Source organism: Meles meles, chromosome 4 (assembly GCF_922984935.1).
Source record: "Meles meles chromosome 4, mMelMel3.1 paternal haplotype, whole genome shotgun sequence".
In the NCBI taxonomy this organism is placed as follows: domain Eukaryota; kingdom Metazoa; phylum Chordata; class Mammalia; order Carnivora; family Mustelidae; genus Meles; species Meles meles.
This window is the reverse complement of record NC_060069.1, coordinates 52,055,198-52,077,231: the sequence shown is the minus strand read 5'-3', so window position 1 is coordinate 52,077,231 and position 22,034 is coordinate 52,055,198. Positions and strand designations below refer to the sequence as shown.

At 41.4% G+C, this 22,034-nt stretch overlaps 1 long non-coding RNA gene across 1 annotated transcript; it reads left to right on the top strand.

The window, feature by feature from the left end:
* Positions 1–211: 211 nt before the first annotated feature.
* On the top strand, positions 212–14,531 carry LOC123939660. Its single transcript, XR_006817947.1, has 3 exons — positions 212–418; positions 6,267–6,434; positions 10,533–14,531. It is a non-coding gene; the product is annotated as an uncharacterized LOC123939660 (long non-coding RNA).
* Positions 14,532–22,034: the final 7,503 nt, after the last annotated feature.

Below are 22,034 nucleotides of genomic sequence, written 5' to 3'. Positions count from 1 at the left end.
CGGAGGTTCCGGTTCGAGGCTCGAGGGGCCAGACGGCGTCCCTCCCTCCCGGGACCCCGCACGATGGTACAGCCTGCTCCGCCAGCGTCACGTGGGCGCCCCCTCTGTGACGTCGGCGTCTTCGCTGTAGCAAAGCTCGGCCTCTGGAATTCTGAGAACTAATTTGCTATTCGGTGACATAAGAGGGGGAGTGCGCTTTGCTTTCCCGGGGTCTGGGGCTAATTCCTCCTCTCTTACCCATAAACTCAGCTACTCGAGCTAAATACACAAAAGGGAGAGAGAGGTTCGACCCGTTGGAAAAAGTCTGTTATATATAGTAGCTTTAGAGGCGAGTAAGAGAAAAAAACAATAAACACCACAGCTCTTTCCAGCTAGAATATTAGGCACCACGAGAAAAATATTTGCCAAGCAGTTTTCGGTGGGTTCATTTGCTTTATTTTATTTGGGACGTCTTTCGGTTTTGTTTTGTTGTTTTTTTCCTTGTTGATGTGGTGGCTTGGGATTTTTTTTGGTGGTTGTATTTTGATGATTTTCGGATTTTTTTCTTCTTCTGATTTTTGCCTTTTGCAAGTTTGTGGTGTTACGTAAATACTAGGATCCCGCGTCGGTTGGATTTTGTTTTGTGTGTGTGTGCTTTTTTCCCCTCTATCTAATCGCTCAAGCGTTTTAAAGAAGATGTGTTATTTTAATATGGAGACTATTGAGAGCGGCTTCAATTTTTTATCGCATGTAACAATCCCAACCCCCACTTTTTTTGGGGGGGGGGTGCAATTTTCTTTTTCCCTTGGACTTTTTTACTGAGAGGAGGCTCTCCTGCACTTGAGGGACATGTTCAAAGGATTTGTTTTTGTTTGGTTTGTTTCTTTCCAGGACAGCAAGTGGTGGGTTTACTCTTTCTGTTACTGTTGACTGTTAGGACATTTCTTGTTGAAAGAAACGTGTGTGTATTTGGGTATGTGTACGCGTGTGTTCTACAAAATTAGGTGAGCCAAATACATGTTTGTGTTTTGCTTTTTCTTAAGGTCTCGATCCCCCGCCCTCCCCCCCCCCCCCCACCCCCGGCTCGTTTCAAGGTCGTTGTAAAAAATCTTTTCTGTCTGTGTGTTTAAGAGATCAGCCGGAGGGAATTCTAAAGGCCTGCCGTGCCAGTATCACAGATACTGCGTGTGTTTAGAACAGCCTGTGCTACAACTACAGCGCGCGGCACGCAGCATAGGCTCCTTAGCTCCGGAGCTCACTTGGGAGGAGGAGGAGGAGAAGTGGGGGGAACTCTTTCTTTTCTTTCTTTCTTCCCTCTTTCTTTTCTTTTTAAAGGCAAATGCAGTGCAGAATCATTTCACTGTGGGCCTTGGTTTGTTTATTCAGAACTGCCAGTTTCCCTATTTAAATGTTGGTTGGGGTTTTTTCCCCTCCTACTCATCCCCGAATGAGGGAGACTCTTGTTTCTTTTATGTCTCTCTCTTAAAAAAAGGGTGTGAGGGGAAAATAATATTTCAGATTCCTCAAGAATTAACCCAAAATGTTTGGACCAGAAGCAGCTTTCAAAGGTCAGGCTGTTCTGAGCCTTGGCTATGAGAGTCCTTCAGGCGACTCATTAAATTACAGATGAGTTCTTAAAGGTTCCACAAAATTTCTGCACTTGTTAATTTCCAAAAAAGATATGTCCCAAAATACTCTACCTCTCCCAACCTCAAATTTGGGTTTAAAATGGAGAAGTGAGCAGAGCTACGAAAGATTATGGGCTGTTTCTTGGGATATTTGGGATCTCTTTCCCTGGAAAAGTCCATAAGAAGTTCAGATCTGTTGCTGAAAATGTTATTGTCAATGCACCCCTCCCGCCGCCACCACCTTTAAAAGGCCGTGTTGGGAATTTTAGATCCAGAAGAGGTCCAAAGGGGTTGATTATTTTCCACAAGTTCTGGAGCTTGGGAAATATGCCTAAGTGTCTGTTCCTATGAAATCTGAATATTTTAATACTTATTGACAGATGGATTACTGCAGCCTCTGCAGAAAAGCCTGTCTTGTAAAGGATTTTTGAAAAATATACATAGGCCTAATCCTGTCACTGTTGTTGAAATGAACATTTTACCCCCAAAGACACATGATATTGTCAAGTGCAGATTCATTCTGCCAGAAGGCAGACTATCTGCTTTTTTATTGTCTCCCTACCCTCCCTTTTCAGAGTTGTAAATGAATTCCACTGGATTCAAAACGATACCCCGATTTTGCCAAAACGATTTTCTCTGTGCATTTATATGTGTGGTATTTTTTTCTATCTTTGAGAGTAGTAAGAACTTCAAGGTTTCTCAGGTGTATCTATATAGGGTTTAGAATGTGAAATGTATGGCTGTGCTCTGTTATTGATCCAATGATGGAGATTACTTTTACGATTTTTGGTCACTTTTTTAATCAAAGTTGCCACCAAGCCTTATTGGTCCCTTGCCATCGCCCCCCACCACCCCAACCTTAAACACAGTTTGTCCCTCCTGCGTTCTCTTTGCCACTCCAATATTAGCCCCATGGGGGCGCTGCAGAGCAGAGGGAAATCTGCTCCCACTGGCAGTAGAACTAGCCAGAATGGGGGCTGGGAAGGAATTCACCCTTTTTGCACCTCAGACCTTTTTAATTCTTTGCAGGCAGCCCTTGGAAGGAAAACCCACCAGGCCTAGTTTATAGATAATTAACCCCACCACCATGGAACTCAAACCTTCTCAGCACATTATTTCTGGAACCAAGTGCCAGAGTCCCACATTTCTATGATGGTGGTTTTTTGTTTTTGTTTTCTTAACCAAATCAGTGTTTACATTGAAAGAAATTGATCAGAAGGGCTTGTTAAAAGGAAAAAAAATATTGAAAATATTCTAAAGATAGAGACTTTAGGTAGATCCCTTTCTCTCTCCCAAATGAACAGTGAGGAAAATTGTGCACCCCTCTCTCAATCTCCTTTCAAATCCTGGGAGCATAACTCTCGGATTTTATACCAGTTGAATTTCTTCCACGTTGTCCTCCTTTCTCTCATTCTTGGTCTCTCCCTATCAGTAGCCAGTTGGCATCACTGTGTGGGCTCCCTTACCCCAGCAGTGCTATGTTATAGGATTAAAGAAAGGATTGACTTGAATATATTCACATTCTTTTAAATCAACCTTAAGAAGCTCTAAAGAGTGATTCTGTGTCTGAGGTCTTATGAGTGATTTCTGCAGACTCAGAAGGACCATGTATCAACCAGTCCTGTTATTTAATGGTCACTGGCTAGTAATACTCAGAATAGAGGACCAGGCCATTCCCTTTGCCCAGTGGACTGGGCATAGTACTAGGTTCCTGAACGCAGCTGCTGGGTAAATATAAGCTTTGTTACAAATAAAATAGCCTGGTCCTAATATTACATCTACTTAAGGAAAGGGACAGATTTTGCATCCAGTTCCCCACAATTCAGTCATAGCTGAAAAGGAAGCTGTCCTTGGAATAAATACCGTCTTGTCCTCTTTTCAAGGGGGCTCCAAACAGGAAGTCGGTTTCACCTGTCAGGAACTTCTGGTACTTTGGTAGATCTTTCAACTATCACATCTCAGAATTACAGATTTTAGAATGGGAAAGAACCTTGTCGATCAATCCTACAACTCCCCCAGGCTTCTCTCTTTCGAGAGGACAGGCTGGCCCTGTGTGTGTGAGCGCGTATGACGCCAGGCATGTGTGACCCGAGGACACAACTGAAAATGGGTCCTCGTTTGATGGTTCTGCGTCATTTCACAGAATGCGGGTGATCTGACTGCTTGGCTTTGGAGGAGGCTGTCCTGTTTTTCTGGCAGAATTGGGGAAAGCGAGGCTGCTTTGGGTTCCTCGTTAACTGTAAATTGGTCTTCAGAACGAACTCCTGGTCATGATGCTACTACTGAGTTTTGATGGACATTTGGGTTTGGTTATGTTTGTCACCTAAGCTGTGGTACTCGACACTACTTCTTTTGGGTGGGGGTGGTGCTGTCCACCTGCTGCAGAAAAATTTACCTATTCCTTTTCTCTCAAATGCTTCGTTTAGAGTTATTGTAGACACGCTCCCTATATTATCCTTGGAGAAAGGAGATTTCTTGGTATATTTTACAGAAATTGAGCAGAAAGTTTCGAGACAATGAAAGAAAAAAACAGAAGATGACTTCCAGCTACTACCTTCTGAAAAAGAAGTGTCAACGTTTAATTTTGATCCATATGCTGCCTGCTTTCAGCCTGTTTTATTCTGAGATTTTTTTTCTTTAGAAACCTTTTCTAGCCTAGCTCAGAGTTTCCCCCCAAAACACTGATTTTCCACACTTTTCTCACTTTTTAAAAATGGAAATAAATATCGGGAGCTTAAAATAGAGAAGTGGGGGGGGGCGTGCCTAATCATTTGTTTATTGCATTGGATCACTGTTTTGAATAGCAGGGTTTTCACTTCCTATGAAACTCTAGCATGAAGGAAAGCAGCAGCTGGACCAGGAAGGGATGAAGAGAGGAAAGCACTTGAGTGTTTGTAAACTCTGGGTAGCTGGCCCACCCTCCCTGCGGCTGCCTGCCTGTACTTAGCTGTCTTTACTACCTAAGGCTAGAAGTGGAAAAACTTGATTTGCGTGTTGTGCCTGCATTTTTTCCCCCCTTCTTCTCCACACCGCCCTCTGTACACCTGACCCTGAAGAAGCCTATCTGAAGCCAGCTTGCTGGCAGGCAGAGCTGGAGAGCGGAAGAATGTGCGGAGGGAGGGAGCGCTTCGGTACTTTTCCATTCACATCTCCACAGTGGCTTTTCTTGTTTATTTCACCCTCCACCCGCAGAAACCTTTCAGCTGCCTGAAATTCGAGTCATTACACCGCTCCCTGAGGTCAGACTACAGATGCTTAGTGCATGTTTTCTACATGTCGGTGTCTATGTAACATAGGTACATACAGAAACCCACACACATGCACACAAACACGAAACTCCACAGGGGCATGGTGTGAGGTAGGAAGAAAAAAACAAACAAACCTGGATTTGTTGCCAAAAAAAACCTTGGCTTCTAATTACAGTCCTGCCTGGAACTCCCTTATGGAGAGCAAAACCACTTGTCAGGACTGTTTCCTCAGCCTTGCGAAGAAATAACTGGATGATTTGCATGATGTGTCTCTGTTCTAAATTCTATACCTTTATATCCAAATACATATTTACATAACTTTAAGATGGGGGGGCAGTGGAAAGGAGCTGTATCATATGTGTACCTGGCATGGGGGAAGGGGTTAAAATTTAAACTTCTAAGTAAAGAAGGCAGTCCCAGAATCCTCACTTCTATCAATTTTTAACCAGTTGTAGACCAAAGTCTGGGGTTATGCTGAGTGGGTCCAAAAACCAATTGAAGATTTTTGACGTTGAGTTGGAGGAGACAGGTTCTAAGACCTTGTACCTTTGCTCTCCAGCATTCATAATCAGTTGTGACAGTTCCCAAGTGTCTTTTCAGCACTACCGTTCTTCTTCTTCTTTTTTTTTTTTTTTTTGGCCTTCTGTTTGTTTTTGGAAACTGTCCCAGTCAATGATAGGAAATAAATGACACTTGTAAACTGGGCGTCTTTAAACCACTGGGCCCCATGTGGATATGAAAAATATGTCCTAACATTCACACACACACAAAGGAAGGAAAGAAGAAAAAAAAAAACCTAGAGAGAGATTCCTAGTAAGAAACTTAGAGGTAGTTCAGCCATAACTGCCTCAAAAGTAGTGATTTGAAGTTAGAGGAAATAACAGATGAGGAGTTTGTCCTTACCAAAAAAAAAAAACACCTTGATCTTCCAGAACAAACTTGAAGACAATAAAAGAGTTACTTTCAATCAGTATTTCCTATATTTTTTTGATCTCCATTCTTTAAAACAAAAGGTCTAAACTTCTCAGACCCAACTGTCAAGATGAAATAAAGTCTTTGGCAGACCTTGGCATCCTCAGGAAGTAATAAAACAGCCCCTAATCATTAGCAGTCACATCCTACCACCACCGTTTCTCCTTTGGCTTAGGCCCTCTGAAATATTGCTGTCCATGTACAGGGAGACATGGAGTCAATTACACTCTCAGTGTAGAACTCCTGAGTTATAATGTGCTGGAAGTGGGAGGGTCCTTAGCAAACATCCAATCCAATGTTACCGATAGTATACAATTGGACACTGAGGCCCAGACAGAAGGCATTTTCCACATCCGCTGAATTGCTGGCAGAGCCAATCTAGAATTCTGATGCCCTGGTTCTGCAATCATTGTGGTTTGTTGTTGTTGTTGTTTTCCAGAGCTCATCATGGAAAGAGGATATAGGGTGGGCAGCCCTGCAAAAGAGCCATTTGGTGTGGCCTTACATTCAGAGCAGACCTCAGATTTGGACTTCTGATATGCTCTCCACTGAGGTTCTGCTTCAGTCCTAGTGGTGCACAGACAGGATCGAAAGAAGACCTTCACATGTAAGTTTTGTGTGCAGATCCTGCTGCAGGACCCAGTGTAGGAGCCCTCCCAGTCTCCCATGCCAAGATTTCATACTGTTACTAAATCCAGAGTTGTCCTAATTCATGTGATTGTATTGGAACCTGTGTATGTTGGTGTTTAAAATGTAAATTTTAAAATATATTTGGACTAGAAGCAATGATGCCGCAGTAGCAATGAACACACCTAATACCCAGATTGTACCATTCAATAAGGATTTGCTAAAAAAAAAAAAAAAAAAAAAAAGGAAAAAGAAAAAGACACCAAATAGATACACAAAATTCCCTACATTTCTGGGGGGATATTTCAGAGACACTAGCACCACCTGAAGAGCTTCCAAGGGGCGAAGCTGCAAAATTTGAGTGACAAGATAGAATAATATTAGATGATAACCTGAAGTATAAAATAAATGTCTACACATTTACACAGATATAAATAAATTATGGGAAAAATTAATAAATGGAAGAGAAGAGACAAATTTCCCATGCAGAAGAATTCCAAATAATTTATGTAGATGCTCTCCCCTGAAGGAGGGAGAGTATAATTCCCCTCTCCTTAAGTGTGCGCTGGGCATAGTGACTTGCTTCCAAAGAGTATAGTATAGTAAGAGGAGTGGGGGAGGTAATTTTATATGGAGAAACCAGACTAACACTACAGCAGCCAGGACATCAAGGTCAATATCAACAATGATAAACCACGAACAACCAACCAACAAATAATGATAAACCATGTTGATTGATGTACCTTTGATATAAGGTGGTGAAATGGGTCATTACCTCTGTGGTCTTCTCCGTACCCCAGTCTGTTTATGAAAAAACATCAGACACATTGTAGTAGAGGGGCGTCCTACAAAGTGCTTGATCAGTACTCCTCAAAACTGTCAAGGTCATCAAAAACAAGGAAACGCTGATAAGTTGCCATAACCAAGAGTAGCTTAAGGAGACATGATAACTTCATGTGAAGTAGCACTTAATGGAAAAAGACAGAAGGTAAATCTAAACAAATCTGAATACATGATGGACTTTAGTTAATCATATTGTGTGAATATCAGTTGTCACAAAAGTACCATACTAAGGTGAAATGTTAATAATGGGGGAAACTGGGTACAGGATTGTTCTCTATACTATCTTCACATTTTTTATATTACAAAACCACAAATATGTGTATATATGTGTGTGTGTACATACACACACATGTACACACATATATACACATTTGTATATATATACACATATATATGCATATATACACATATTTGCATATATATACATATACATATATACACATATATATACATATATACACATATTTGCATATATACACACACATATATATATTTGCACACATACACATATATATATAATCTCTCTCTTTCTCTCTTTTTCCCCCCATACTAGAAGGCTCCAAAAAGTGACCCAGGCTTCTCTTGAAATCTGAGAGGTCCTGCCCGCAAAATAGAGTCTGGAAAATGAGGGAACTTGCCTTTATTCTTTCAGTTTACTAAATTGAAAGCAGTGTGGCTAATTTTTGTGTGTCGTCATCTGGATGGAGAGCGCTAGGGAGGTACCAAAGGCCAAATGTCGTTATGGTGGTAGATGACTCAAGCCACCTCCCTGATCCGCATATTCAACATTTTCCTGTGGAGATTCTCTGTGAAAGCAAGGCCCTGAAGAATCTTTGCCATCAGTCCAAGTGTGGCATACAGGACTTGCAGATACATAACTGAGGTTGGGGGGAGCCCCAAGAGCTTCCCAGGATGTCTGCTATTTCATTGTACAACTCTGATAGAACTGTTGATCTCATCAGAGTTGTAACTCTGCGTGTCTAGGGGAAATAGCTGACTGGACCCATGACTCTGTGACTTTGTCTTCATCATATGGATTTGACACTATAATCTAAACTCTCCTCAGCCTTCAGCCTATTAGTTCTGCCTTTGAAAGATCCAGAGAGGCAAATGGTTTGCAAAGACAACCTCCAAAATTAGTGGTAGAGTTGATTCCCATCAACAAGTCCACCCTGAATCACTTATTTTGCAGCTATATCCACTCTGGAAATCTGAAAGCTGCTATTACATTGGTGTACATTACTTCAGGAATGCCTCATTAATTTCTAACCAGTTGTCAGTTACCAACGGTGTCTAGTTCCCATGGAGTACTTGAGTTTTAAGTGTCTCTTCCTTTTTTTCCTATCTTTTCCCACATCTATCAACCTCTCTGCCAAGTGACTATAAAATCTTTGGACCAATACTTATGTTCACTATGGAGGCTGACATTTAAATAATTCTTGGTGAAATTCAGTGAGATTGAATCCTGTCGTACTATATTTTGGTTAGCATGACTCCTTCAGTGATCCATTTGGTCACATGTCTCAAGAATCAAAGAGTTCAGCCCTTTGAATTAGTAATTCCACTTCTAGGAACCCATCTTTGAGGTGCATACAACATACAGGAAAAAATTCAAACATACAGGGTCAAAGTTGTTGATTGAATATAGGTATCTAAGTGTTATATCTAACAACAAATACACACAACCTTCATGTCCCATTGTGACCGACTTGAGGGAAAAGTTGTTGGGTGGAGAATGATGAAGTGTAATCTAATTTTTAAAAATTGGAATTGGAAAATACTTATGGTAATAAATAAAGTGAAAAGTAGGATATATATATGTAATATATATATATGGTATATTATAACTATGTTGTAAAATACTCTCCATAAAATATAAATGGGATATAAACAAGAATACACAATAAACAAATATTTAGGTTGTCTTAGGGTAGTAGGATTCTGAATGCTTTTCTCCTCCCTTTTTTTATCTTCTAAATTATGTAATGTTTATATATTAGTTTGATATCTATCTTCTTCCTATCTATCTCCCTATCTCACAAGCACACACCTATGACACTGAAAAGCCCTAAGTGAATTCTTTTAAATGCAATTAGTTGCCTAATTCACAGGTCTTGAATGTTTGGCCTAAAGTTAATGCTGTCCACATCTTTAGGACCTATAGGGAAAGTGAGAGCAGAGCTCTCACTCTTAGAGAAGACCTTTCACTCTGGGAGACACTTGTCTCCACAACAACAAACAGCACTGTCCCGGAGCAAGTTAACCTAAATGAGATTAGGCGATCTGTAAATCTTTTATCTATCCCCGTCCCCTGGGTCTTAGTGTGCTTCTCCTGTTTGTTGGTGTTTCCCAGCATCTGCAAAGATCAAGAGGTTTTCTTGTTACTTTGGTGTCTCTCTGAGGCCACCGCCAGAGTTTTCCTGGTGGATAGACTGCCTTTTGGAGTTCTCTGGGGGCTACTGGCCATTTATTTTTCTGATTCTTATAACAGGTTTGACTAGTGAATGCTGAAGCAAAACAATTTTTTCAAATAAACTATTCATTTTTTTTCTTTGGAGAATCACAGTCTATTAGGAAATTTGGGGAGTATACTATTATTTGAATCACTGATTTTTGGCATAGGGCATGGGGGTAGACATCAGAATCAAGGGGGTGAGGGTGAGGACCATGCTTCTCAGAAGCCCCACTTCCCTGAAACTAATGTCATTCCTCACACTCCTCACCCCATTCATGCAAGTTCACTGACCGTCTCTTGTGAAGGAGATACTGCGTTAGATGCTCGGAAACAAATATGAATACGATATGATACCCCAGGGGGCACAGAAACTACTGAATAATCAGAAACTCAGAAAAGTGCTAAAACTTGCTTTAGATCATACAAAAGATAGTCCCCCAGCCAGGACAGGGCCCCAAGTGTGTCCTGACTCTGAACCAAACAAAACTCTGTGGCTTCTTCTCAGATGCTGTGTCCTACCTCCATCAGTGTGGGCATTCACACCCCCCACTTCGGCAGTTTCATTCTCTGAATTTTTCACCCCATATTGGTTAGAACAATATAGCTAGCCATCTCAATGTGCCATCCTGCAATACCCAGTACCCAACGTGGGAAGATCCCCATGAGCCTGGGCACACACAGAGCCTTGGCTATCTTCACCACCACAATCAACAGCTAGGTTCAGTCTGCAGGCCAGAGCTTTGCTTGGACCTGATTTTTGTATCTTCTTATAACTGACAGGTTCTACCACGAATGGTCATATCATCCAGCATCATCCTCTCCCAGAGCACACAGCCTCCAGTAACATCTGCAGCCTGGATGTCAAAACCCAACAGCATCCCCAGCAGGAACTGCACACCTAATACACCTTGATGCCTGCTTCACTCTAAGCCCAAGTTCGCTCCGGCCATCCCAGACCTTTGTTGGACAAAGGTCCTTAAACGGACAGATGATCTCTCCAGCTGCCAGCCCTGCATCCAGACCACTTTACATAGCACTGTCGTCACCAAGACCCAGCCCACCCAGGGTTGGGCCTATCTGCCAGCAGTTGTAACCGTTTCCTCTTTGTGGCCAGGCAAGGATGAATTGGATATAATGATACACGCATAACACCGCCAGACAAGATTTCGGCAGTCTTACCATTAGTTAGCCCAGCAGCATTCAATGAGGAAACTTCAGGGTGCCAAGAATAACCCTACTCTTTGGAGACACTGGCACCACAATGCTAGCCAAATATTCAAAAGAAAGCGGGGACAGAAAAAGATAACTTCTGACAGTAATAAAAGCCATACTTGGTGGCAGCAGATTAAGAAAAATTGGTGGTGGTGATGGCAAATCGAGAAATCAAGTGCTTAAGTCCCTCCAACTTTTCCCCGTCTTGCCTCCTACAACCATTTTCTACACCAGACTCCAAGGACCCATGCACTTACCTCATCCCGCACCCCTTCCTCAATCTCTGCCTTTCTTCAATAGGCTAGGTGCTCCTCAAGGGTAAGAGTATCTCATTTTTGTTTTCCAACACTTGTGCCCAACACATTGCTCACTTAAGAAATGCTGGTTAAGTTCGAGTTAGGTAGAACTGAAAGAGAATTTGATGCGAAGTCCAATGATCTGGGTTCCAGTTAAAGTTCCATAACTGACTAACTTCTGTGGGTCTCGGTTTCTTGTTCTCTAAAATGGTAATTTCTGTTAAAGGACTACTTTACAGGGTTCTCGTGAGAATTAAGGACAATGGGGTGGGGAAAAGTACTTTGGATGTTACAGTGCGCAGGTCAAAGTAGTTGTTGAATGTTGAATGAATGGGCAAACTAATGAGTGAACTATCATAGTTAAGTAAAGCCTTCAGGTTATTCCCTAACAGATTCTGTGACTCAGATTATGTCTGGGGAACAGTGATTTAAAGTGCCCTGTCTTGACTTTGTAACCATCCTTAAATATATTCATTTCACTTCCCAAAATATTTTAACCTTTTAAGTTCAGGAAGACATAAATTAACTGCTAAGGATTCATACTGATCCAAAAAGAATAAAAAAGATCATCAGAAAGTCTTTTTATTCTTGAAATGCAGAATTGGAAATGAACCTTTTCCCAGTAGTGGGAACTGAAATCCAGTACTAGATCCTCCTTTTCAGTACCTTCTTCCTCTTTCTTCCTCCTCCTTCTACCTTAGCCCCTCCCTACCCCTCCCCTGCACCCAAATGGAAAAAATCATTTGTTTTGAGTTAACTTCAATCTTATCAAAAGGTAAAAACAAAGTCCAAATGAATCAGGGCTCTTTTCTAGGATCAACAAGGTGGATTTCTATACATTTTTCAAGCAATTGAGTTGATGGGCGAGTTACTACAACAAGATGGTTGATAACTTTCTACCAAAGGGTTGACCTGAGTGACAGGAGGAGCCCTGGGCCAATGACATCCTCCTAAGAGAATCCCTGCATCTAGCCCTCCTATCTCCACAACAAATGCAGAGTGGATCCACGAATGATGAGGTGAATATAAAAAGGGATTTGGAGCAAGTTGTTCTTGATAGGAGGAGGAGAGAAAATAGGAGCACAGGTGCTGGAGAGAAGTAAGGCCTTCGCTCTAATAACTACGCAAAGCAATAATTCAGCAGATGAAGCAACAGACCTTTGTTAACGTCAAAACTATTCAAAAGCCCATATCCTGGTTCCTGCAATCTATAACAATAGGGACCTACATGGAACGAAATAGCCAGTGGACTTAGTAGAAATAGGTGCTCAACGATCTCAACAGAGGGCTGGGGGCAGCGGGTGGTAGTGGCAAGAGAAAACTTCTAGAATTGGGAGACTGTCTGCCTGTACTTGCCAGTTTTGCCAGCACCAAGCCCTTGATCAACAGCTCATTTATTTTTGGATTCTTAGAGGTGGGAAGAAGAGAATACTGGATGTATATGGCATTAAAAAAAAACTCCAACGTGGGTGAGCTGGGACGATGTCCAAGCTGTGCAAGGGCAGTCACCTCCCCCATACGATTCCTTTTTTTTCGCTTTCCACCCATCCTGTTCCCAACACCTCTCACCCAACCATACCTGTAGAAGCCACATTCCTGCACAAAACTAAATGTATCTGGGGAGGGGAGGGAGGCAAAGCAAAGGAACATAACACCAAAATACTTCTCATCTCAACTCCCCAAACTGGAAAGTTTTAGTAAGAAAATGGAAGAGTGCTGGAAGTTTCTAGAACTAAAAAGTTTGAAGAAACAGCACATCGTCAGATATATTTCATTATCTTATCACCCATTTAGCTGGACCTTTTTAGCATGGGATAAGCATAGTTGATATTTTCCGGTCTGATCAATATGCATTCACAAAAATTACAAATTCAGTACCTACTGTGTGCTAAGCAGTGGGCTAGACTTTGCATATAGAAAGAACAATGACAAACTTGTTCCTGGAGGAGCCCATAATTTAGTCGAGGAAACAAACATCACACAAGTAAATCCGCAGAGGAATATTTACTATAAATTATGATAACTGAGATGCAAGAAACATGTACGGTACCATGAGGTGGGGGAAGGACATCATTTGCTCAGGGTCCAAGCCTCTCTATTAAAGTAGGCTTTAAGCTGAAAAAGAAGGGTGTGTTAGCCAGGCCAAGAGTGAAGGGTAAAGTATACTGGGCAGAATGAGCAGAGGTCAAACAACCCTCTAAACCCCCAGCATGGTCAGAGACCTGAAAGATGCCAGCATGGCACAAACAGACAGACTGGTAGACGATGAATTTGGTGGGAGAAATAGGAGCTAAACCACAGGGGCCTTTGTAGACCATGGGCAGGAATTGAGAGTTTATTCTAAGTGTATTGAGAAATCACTTCAGTTTTTTAGGCTAGGTGATGACATGATCTGATGTATATTTTGAGAAAAACACCCCAACTATCATGTGGAAGGTGCATTAGAAAGGGGTGAGAGTAGATTCTTTAAGAAGCTACAGTAGGAGTCGTGGTGAGAGAGGAAGGGAGATGGCAGTGTAGGTGGAGAGGTGGGCAAAGATTGGAGGTATATGTTGAGGGTAGAATTGACAAGATTGAAAGAAAGATTGGATTGATCAAGAGTGGGTGGTAAAAAAAGAGAATGGTTACTAAGAACACATCCCAAGCTTCTGGTTTGGGCAATTGGGTGGGTGTTTCCATTTACTGAGTTGAAACACTGCAAAGTAAAAGTTTCTGCACGGCAGTTGCTGGGAATCAAGAATTTGGTTTTGAACATCGTAGGTCTGAGATGTCTCTGATGTCAAGGTAGGGAGTTGGATATGCAAGATCTGAACCCAAAAGACAGGTCTGGTTTGGAGATATAAATTTGGGATTCGTCAAAATAGACATAGTATTTAAAACTGGGAGAAAGGACTGGTTTTCATATCAGGCCAGGCATGAAAAACAGAATAAAAAACCAATAAAGGTGGAATGACCCTTAGAGATAGTCCAGTCCAAACTCACTTCTCACCCCATAGCAAACAGGAAGTTAAAGAAATAAAGCTATCAGTGGAAGTAGAGTTAGTGATACATTAATTCTTCCTTTGGGATTAGCACTTTTGTTGGTTTATTTTACATTGTTTTGTCAACATTGGCATCAAAATGGTTGAGACTAAGGAATCTGTATAGCTCTATCCGTGTGACTCATGGTGTCCCCTCCCCTAGCTTATAGTCTCACCTGCCGCATGTGATCCAACCACGCTCATTACTAACTTGCTCCCCTCTTCCTTTATCCAACATAAAACATTTTTTTAAAAATAGATTTTATTTATTTGAGAGGGAGAGGGAGAGACAGTGAGAGAGAGCATGAGAGGGGAGTAGGTCAGAGGGAGAAGCAGACTCCCTGAGCCGAAGGCAGCTGCCCAACCAACTGAGCCACCCGGCGCCCAACATAGAACCTTTTCTCCTGGTTCCCTACTTACTGAAAAAGAAGGTGCCGCCATTCCAGTGGAGATACCTGTGCAATTTAATATCGAGGAAGTGTAAGGCTTAGAGCAGTGACCAAGGGGCTGAAGGGATGTCCCTGTGAAGCTCCATCCTACTCAGCGCCCACAGGCCCTGTGATTATTTAGCAACTGGACTCTCTCTCCTCTTGAATATGAGTGCCTGAATTTCAAGAGCTACTTTTCTTCTCCTTGGTATCCTAATTCAGCCCTGGCTCCTAGGATAAGTGACTTACCCATTTAATACATGTTTTCAATGTGAGGGACCCAATCCATGGAAGCCTTTCGTTAGACTCAACCTACCTTTAGTAATCGTTCCATCCTTCCAAGGAAATACATTTACTAAGCACATACTATGTGTCAGGTATGGTGTTAAAAAGTTGCAGTCGTGTTCAGTCTTTAAAATAGAGTTATACGGGGGTTGTTATTAGCTCTTGTTCAGTATATTTAGGTGTACATTTGCATACCTTCCATCCACTTCAGTAAATATTTAATGCGCATCGACCATATGTACAGAGGTGCAAGAGGAAGTCTCTGTCACTCAGGGCTCTAAGACCAGTGCAGGAGACCAATATCGACAAACACACAATGATAAGGGCTATCACTAAGCAGCAACCTATTTATTTTGATTGAATATGGGAACATAATTGCTTCAAACCAAGAGATCTAGGAAAGTTTCTTGGAGGGGTAGAATTTGAACATCATAATAAAATAAAATGTAGGGGCCCCTGGGTGGCTCAGTCAGTTAAACATCTGACTCTTGAATTCAGCTCAGGTCATGATGTCAGGGTTATGGGATTGAAGTCTGTGTTAGATTCTATGCTCAGTGGGGCACTGCTTGAGATTCTCTCCCTCTGCCCCTCCCCTTGTTCTCTCTCTCTCTAAAGAAAATAGATAAATTTAAAAAAAAAAACAAGAAAACAAAAGAATGTAAGATAATGAACGATTCTTGATATAACATCAAAAGTATAAGCATAGCTTTGAAATAATGAAAATTAGGTATCTATGGTCCTTAGTATGTACTATTTTAATACATACATGTTCACTCTTGTGAACTTACTTAATTCAGCCTTGTAAAAGAGGTGGTATTGTAATCCTTACTTTACAGCCAGGAAGCTGAAGCACCGAAACTTCAAGTAACTTACTTAAGATCGAGCAGCTAACAAACAGCAGAGTTGGGATTTGAACCCTAGGGATTTAAGTCTTTGCCTTTAGCCATTATGCTGTACTGCCTTACAGATGAAGGGCACAACTTCCACACGGTAAGGTTAGGAGGGAGTTACAGCAGGCTAAAGAGAGGGGGTATAGGGAAGGAGGGTATTCCAGACAGAGAAGAGTTAAAAGAATGGCCCAGAGATGAGGTGTACACGTAACCGTACTTTATTTTTTCTAGGAAGCTGTCTAGTTTGCAAAGAACTTCTTCAGCCTTTCAGAAGCCTGAATGTGCTTCTCCTCATGACCCTGTGAAGCCATGATTATTATTCTAATTATTATTCTAATTAGAAAGAGGAGTAAATGGGGACCCAGAATGGGAAGGCACCAGCTGGGCTGGTAGCTATAGCTTGAGGTTCAAAATCTGGTCATTTAACCGCAGATAAGTGCCTTTCTGTGGACTGAAGTATTAGCAAGTAAATACATTCATCGCTCCTACCCTGAGCCAGGCCCTGTGCTAGCCTGTTCATATATGTTCAATTTCATCCCTGCAAGAGCCCTGAGAGGTAGGTGTTACATTTCAAAAGAGGAAACAATTCAAGTCTGCCTCTACTTGACTTTCTTTTTTGAGAACAATTTCCTATGAGGCATGTTGGTTTTCAGTTTCATGCTTTGCCTGCTCTTTGGTCCCTGGGAACCCCTGAGGACAGAGTATTACCTGTGGGTTAACACATGCAGCTTTACTGAGAATGGAAAATCCCAATTAATCTCTTTGCCAAAATCTTCAGTCAGTCTTGCTTTTGGCCAACCTTTCCTATGTGCTAAAAGTCAACATTTAAGTATGAAACTCGGCTTTGGTTTCCAAAAATTTAATTGCATTATTAAGAATTAGTTGGAACTGGGCTTTGTGAATCTAGGAGGAGAAGGCTGGGAAGAAGGCTGACCAGACACTGCAGGCTGGCCCACAGCGCACTGCAATCATGGAAAGGCTCGATGTAATCTGCAAATGACCTGGCTGACGGCACCATTTCCAGCTCAGTGCATACCTGCTGTGTAGGGCATCATTCTAGACCCTCTGTGGGGAATATGAATCAGGGGCTAGAGAAAGAGAACGGCTTTACCAGGGATCCAATGACAAGTATGTCAAATACCAAAGAAAGACAATCAGGCAAGAGCCAGTTAAATTTCAAGGCCCAGGCCATAGACTTGAGCACTGAGGCTGGATTCCGGGGCATCCTCCTCATTTGTGCATGTTCAGTCTGAGAACCAGGTATGGAAGACTCTGTGATCAGTCCTGTTGCCTTCTGGGTTGGGTTAAGACTCTTAGGAGGGTCACGATCTTAGCCTTGAATGGCATCATTGAAAAGAGGCAACAAAATAGAAAGATAAGATGACTTAAGCTTTCAGCGCAAGATGAAGGAGAATGGATGGAGTGAAAGTTGGGACGTTTCAACTTGATTTTCAAGGACGGGGTTGTAATAAAGGGCCTTGTTTGTAATGCTTTTGTCAACCCTTTTAAGAGTTTCTCTGCAAACTGGATGACAAACCAGATGTCTAGTATGATTTCTCTGTGCTTCTTGCCTTGGTTTGCTCATTTGTACAAAGGGAAGTCTACTGCTACCACAAGGTATTCTTTTGAGGATTAAATACCATGAAGCACAGTCAACGGCTCATTAATATAAAATGTGTAAGAAGTAGGCTGTTTGTTGTACTGTCCGGCTAGCCCAGCCATACGGTAAAAAATAGAACTAGACAGTTAGTATAACTGAACAGAACCTCTGGCAGATAGCTGAATGTGGTAGATGAGGGGAAGGGAGAAGACAATAAGTGCCTTTACTCAAGGGTGTCGAGGAAGCTCGAGGCTGATAGAGTGTTTGCGGGTGCGGGGAAGAAAGAGATACTGAGTACTTCTGTGAACCAGCTGCTCTGCTGAGCCCCTTACAACAAAACCTTATTTTTTACTGCTGGTCTGGAGACATAGGCAGGTATCTTCATCTCCTAAGGCAAGGGCCAGAGGTTCTGAATGGGAATAGCCTCCTGAGATCAATGAGCTAATAAGTAGATGAGGGGGATTCAAATCCCACTTGAGTTAAATCCAAAGCCCATGCTCTTGGCCTTACACCATCCCACCACATTTTCTGCTTCCTTGCAAAGACCCATTTTTCAGGGTTTCCATAGAACCAACAGAAAATTGTGGTGGCTAGGGAAGGGGATATATAGATATATAGACATAGATATGTCTATGAATCATTGTGTAACCCTCCTTTTATGAAGGTCAATCTTGCAATCTAAAAAGGCTAAGTGCACAGGATGACCTAGTCCTCTTTCACTCCTAACACTGGAATTTGTGCTTTACACCAAAAGGGTAATGGGTCTCCTTTGCCTCCAAATCCTAGTAATTCTTATCTACAAAAATCACTTATTTAAAATCCTATGTATATTTTTCTAATGGCTGCCTAAGGCCAATGCAAAGAGATATGCCTCCCATATCTTTCCACCAGCAGCCAGTAGGTGCTCAATAAACTTTCTGGCACATAAATGTTTAAAGCAAGTATTCTGTCAGCATGCTATAAGATTTTTGGGGGATTTGTTGAGGGTTGTTTTTGCATTTCTCCAACTTGTGGGCCCAGTATCAATCCATCTGTATACCCACCATTGATCCAAATAAATTTAAATACATAATTACCAAAACCAAACCTGTTACCATGTTATACATACATACATACAAAGATACCTACATATATTTGGTGAATATTGATTAAATCCCATTATGTGGCACACAACAGATGAATTACTGCATAAGTGTCACCAGTTAAAATCTAGACTGAGAGACATAAACCCACACTTATATGGTCAGTTAATCTACAACAAAGGAGGCAAGAACACACAATGGGAAAGAGTTTCTTCAACAAATGGTACTAGGAAAACTGGACAGCTCCATGTAAAAGAATGAATCTGGACCACTTATTCATACCATAACCGAAAATAAACTCAATGGATTAAAGACCTAAATGTGAGAAGGAAACCATAAAACTCCTAGAAAAAAAAAGAAAAAGAAAGAAAACAATAGCAGTAATTTCTTTGACATCAGCCTTAACAACATTTTTCTAGATGTGTCCTCAGGCAGGGGGAACAAAAGCAAAAATAAATGTTTGGGACTACAGCAAAATAAGAAGGCTTTGAACAGTGAAGGAAACCATCAACAAAATGAAAGACAGCCTACTGAATGGGAGAAGATATTTGCAAATGATATATCTGATATGGGATTAATATCCAAAATATATAGAGCTTAAACAACTCAACATCAAAAAACAAACAATCCAATTAAGTAGATTGAGGAGCTGAATAGATATATCTCCAAAGAAGACATACAGATGGCCACGGACACAAGAAAAGATGTTCAACATCACTCATCATCAGGGAAATGCAAATTAAAACTACAGTGAAATCACGCCTATCAGAATGGCTAGAATCAAAAAGAAAGAAAATAACAGGCATTGGCAAGGATGTGGAGAAAAAAATAACCCTCTTGAACTGTTGATGGGATGCAAACTGCTATAGCCTTTGAGGAAAACAGTATGAAGGTTCCCCCCCCCAAAATTAGTAATTCAGTTAGGTGGATAGATAGATAGATAGATAGATAGATAGATAGATAAATAGAATATTACTCAGCCATGAAAAGAATGAAATCTTGCCATTTGCAACATGAATGACCCAGAGCATATGACAGTAAGTGAAATAAGTCAGTCAGAGAAAGATAAATGCCATATGAACTACCATATGATGCAATAATTCCACTATTATTTGCCCAAAGAAAATGAAAATACTAATTCAAAAAGATAAAGGCCTTTCTATGTTTATTGCAGCTTTATTTATGAGAGTCAAGATATGGAAGCAATCCAAGTAACCACTTATAGATGAATAGATAAAGAAGATGTGATATATATGTATATATACACACACAGTGGAATATTACTCAGCCATGAAAAATGAATGAGAGCTTACCATCTGTGAGAACATGGATGGACCCAGATTGTCTAATGGAATAAGTCAGACAGAGAAAATCAAATAACGTATGTTTTCACTTACATGTGAACTCCAAAATCAAAACAAATGAATAAGTAAACAAACAAAAAGTAGAAACAGACCTATTAATATGGAGAATATGGTTGCTGGAAGGGAGAGGTTGGGGAGATCGGCAAAATAGGTACAGGGAAGTAGGAGGTACAGGGTTCCAGTTATTAAAATGAATAAAATAAGTCACGGGGATGAAAAGTACAGCATAAGGAATATAGTCAAAGGTAGTATATATTGTATGTTGTATAGTGATAGCACTGTATGGTAGCCACACTTGTGGTGAGCCTAGCATGACATGTAGACTTGTCCAATCACTGTGTCTTAACACCTGAAACTAATGTAACATTATTATGTGTCAACTATGTTCCAATAAACAAACAAGCAAACAAAATCTAGTCTGGAATGCTAGGCATGTCATTATCATTACTTATGTCATTGCTTTAAAAAAAAAATTCCGATGCTTAAGAAGATCAGTGGGCATTGTTCCTCAGCGATATTAGTCTTCTGCTCTTTTGAAAGTTTAGCTCAAAATCCTGTTTTCTTCTAAATGGTTACCATGTACTGCCATGAGAAACCACTCACAGCACAAGACAGTGGCCTAGAGAAGAGTTTGTATTCACATTTGGCACATGGAATTTCCTTTTCACTTTTTGAATTATGTTTTATAGCTTAGGGTCTGTTATCTCTATGAGCCCTTGATGTTTTAGACTCATGTGTTATTTACTTGCCCAAATTCAGGCTACTGAGGCAGCTGCTCAATTCATTGCATCAAGTCTCCGAAAAGTTAGTTTATGGAAAGAACAAACAAACTCTTAAAACTGACTTCTTTGGACTGTGATGCCAAATACCTGTGTGACCCTGGGAAAGTTACTTAATTTCTCTGAACCTCAGCTTTCTTATCTCTAAAGAAAGTGGTAATAATACCCAACTCACAAATGTATGTAAGGACGAATGGAGACATAATAGCTAGTGCCTGGTGCACAGGGAACAAATAGCATCTCATTTGGACATGAGCCATGAGCTCAGGAAGGCACATCTTCCAATCCCTCCTCCCATGTCCCTCCCTTATTCGAAAACTCAGATGAAGTGTTTCTTGAATTAGTCACCAATTTGGAACTCCCTTTCCTCCTTTCCTTGTCACTGAGGTAGATAATCTATATGTGAGTCTGAGTGACTATTTCAGTGATACACTCATGCATTTCACTAATCCCTACTACATGGTTCAGCTTTCAAAGTCTGAAGCACTTTTCATCCTTTACCTCACTTGATCTTTACAACAGCCCCTCTCCCCACCATAAGAACACAAGCCAGTGTTGTTTTCTTTCTTTGACATATGAGCAAGTAGAGAGTTAGAGAGGTCAAGTGGCTAGTCCAAGGTCACATGTCTAGATTTAGGTCTATGACTCTGAATTCCATCCATGAGCTTTCTATTATACCAAGCAGCCATGTGATTTTTGCTACATACTTAAAGACAGACACTAGGTGCTCTGGGAAAAATAAAACCGGATAGGTACATACTGATAAAGAACGAGTCAGTTAGTCTACCTTATCCATCCCAGGGGGCCCCAGTCAGCCTCTGCCCAGTATCCCTCTCTCCTGAGTGCCCCTTTTTCAGCCCCTGGTCACTCAGATCCTCCTGTGATTCAGAGGGTCACTCAAACTCAGGTTCTTCCATAAAGCCTTTGGCCACCCATTTCTTCAAGTAATATTTACTGGATGCCAGGCACTGTGCTCCCCTGTGCTTTGGAGTTTCCTCTAAAACAGGAGGGGGAAACAGACAATACACTCAATAGTAAATATGTAATAGTTTTGATAATAATAAATGCTAGAAAGGGAGAAGGCAGAGAAAAGTGGCAGGGCATGTGTTGGGCAAGGTGCTGTGTGAAATAGGGGCTAGAGAAGGTGCCACTAGGCAGGTGACACAAAAGCCTGAGACGAGATGAAGACGAGAACCATTTGGATACCTGGGGTAAGAGGTACCAGGCAGAGGGAACTATGAGCACCAAAGCCCCGAGCCAGAGCATGCCCGCTGTGTGAGGAACAGCAAGGGGGCTGTATACCTGGAGGCTGGTGGTGCCACTAGA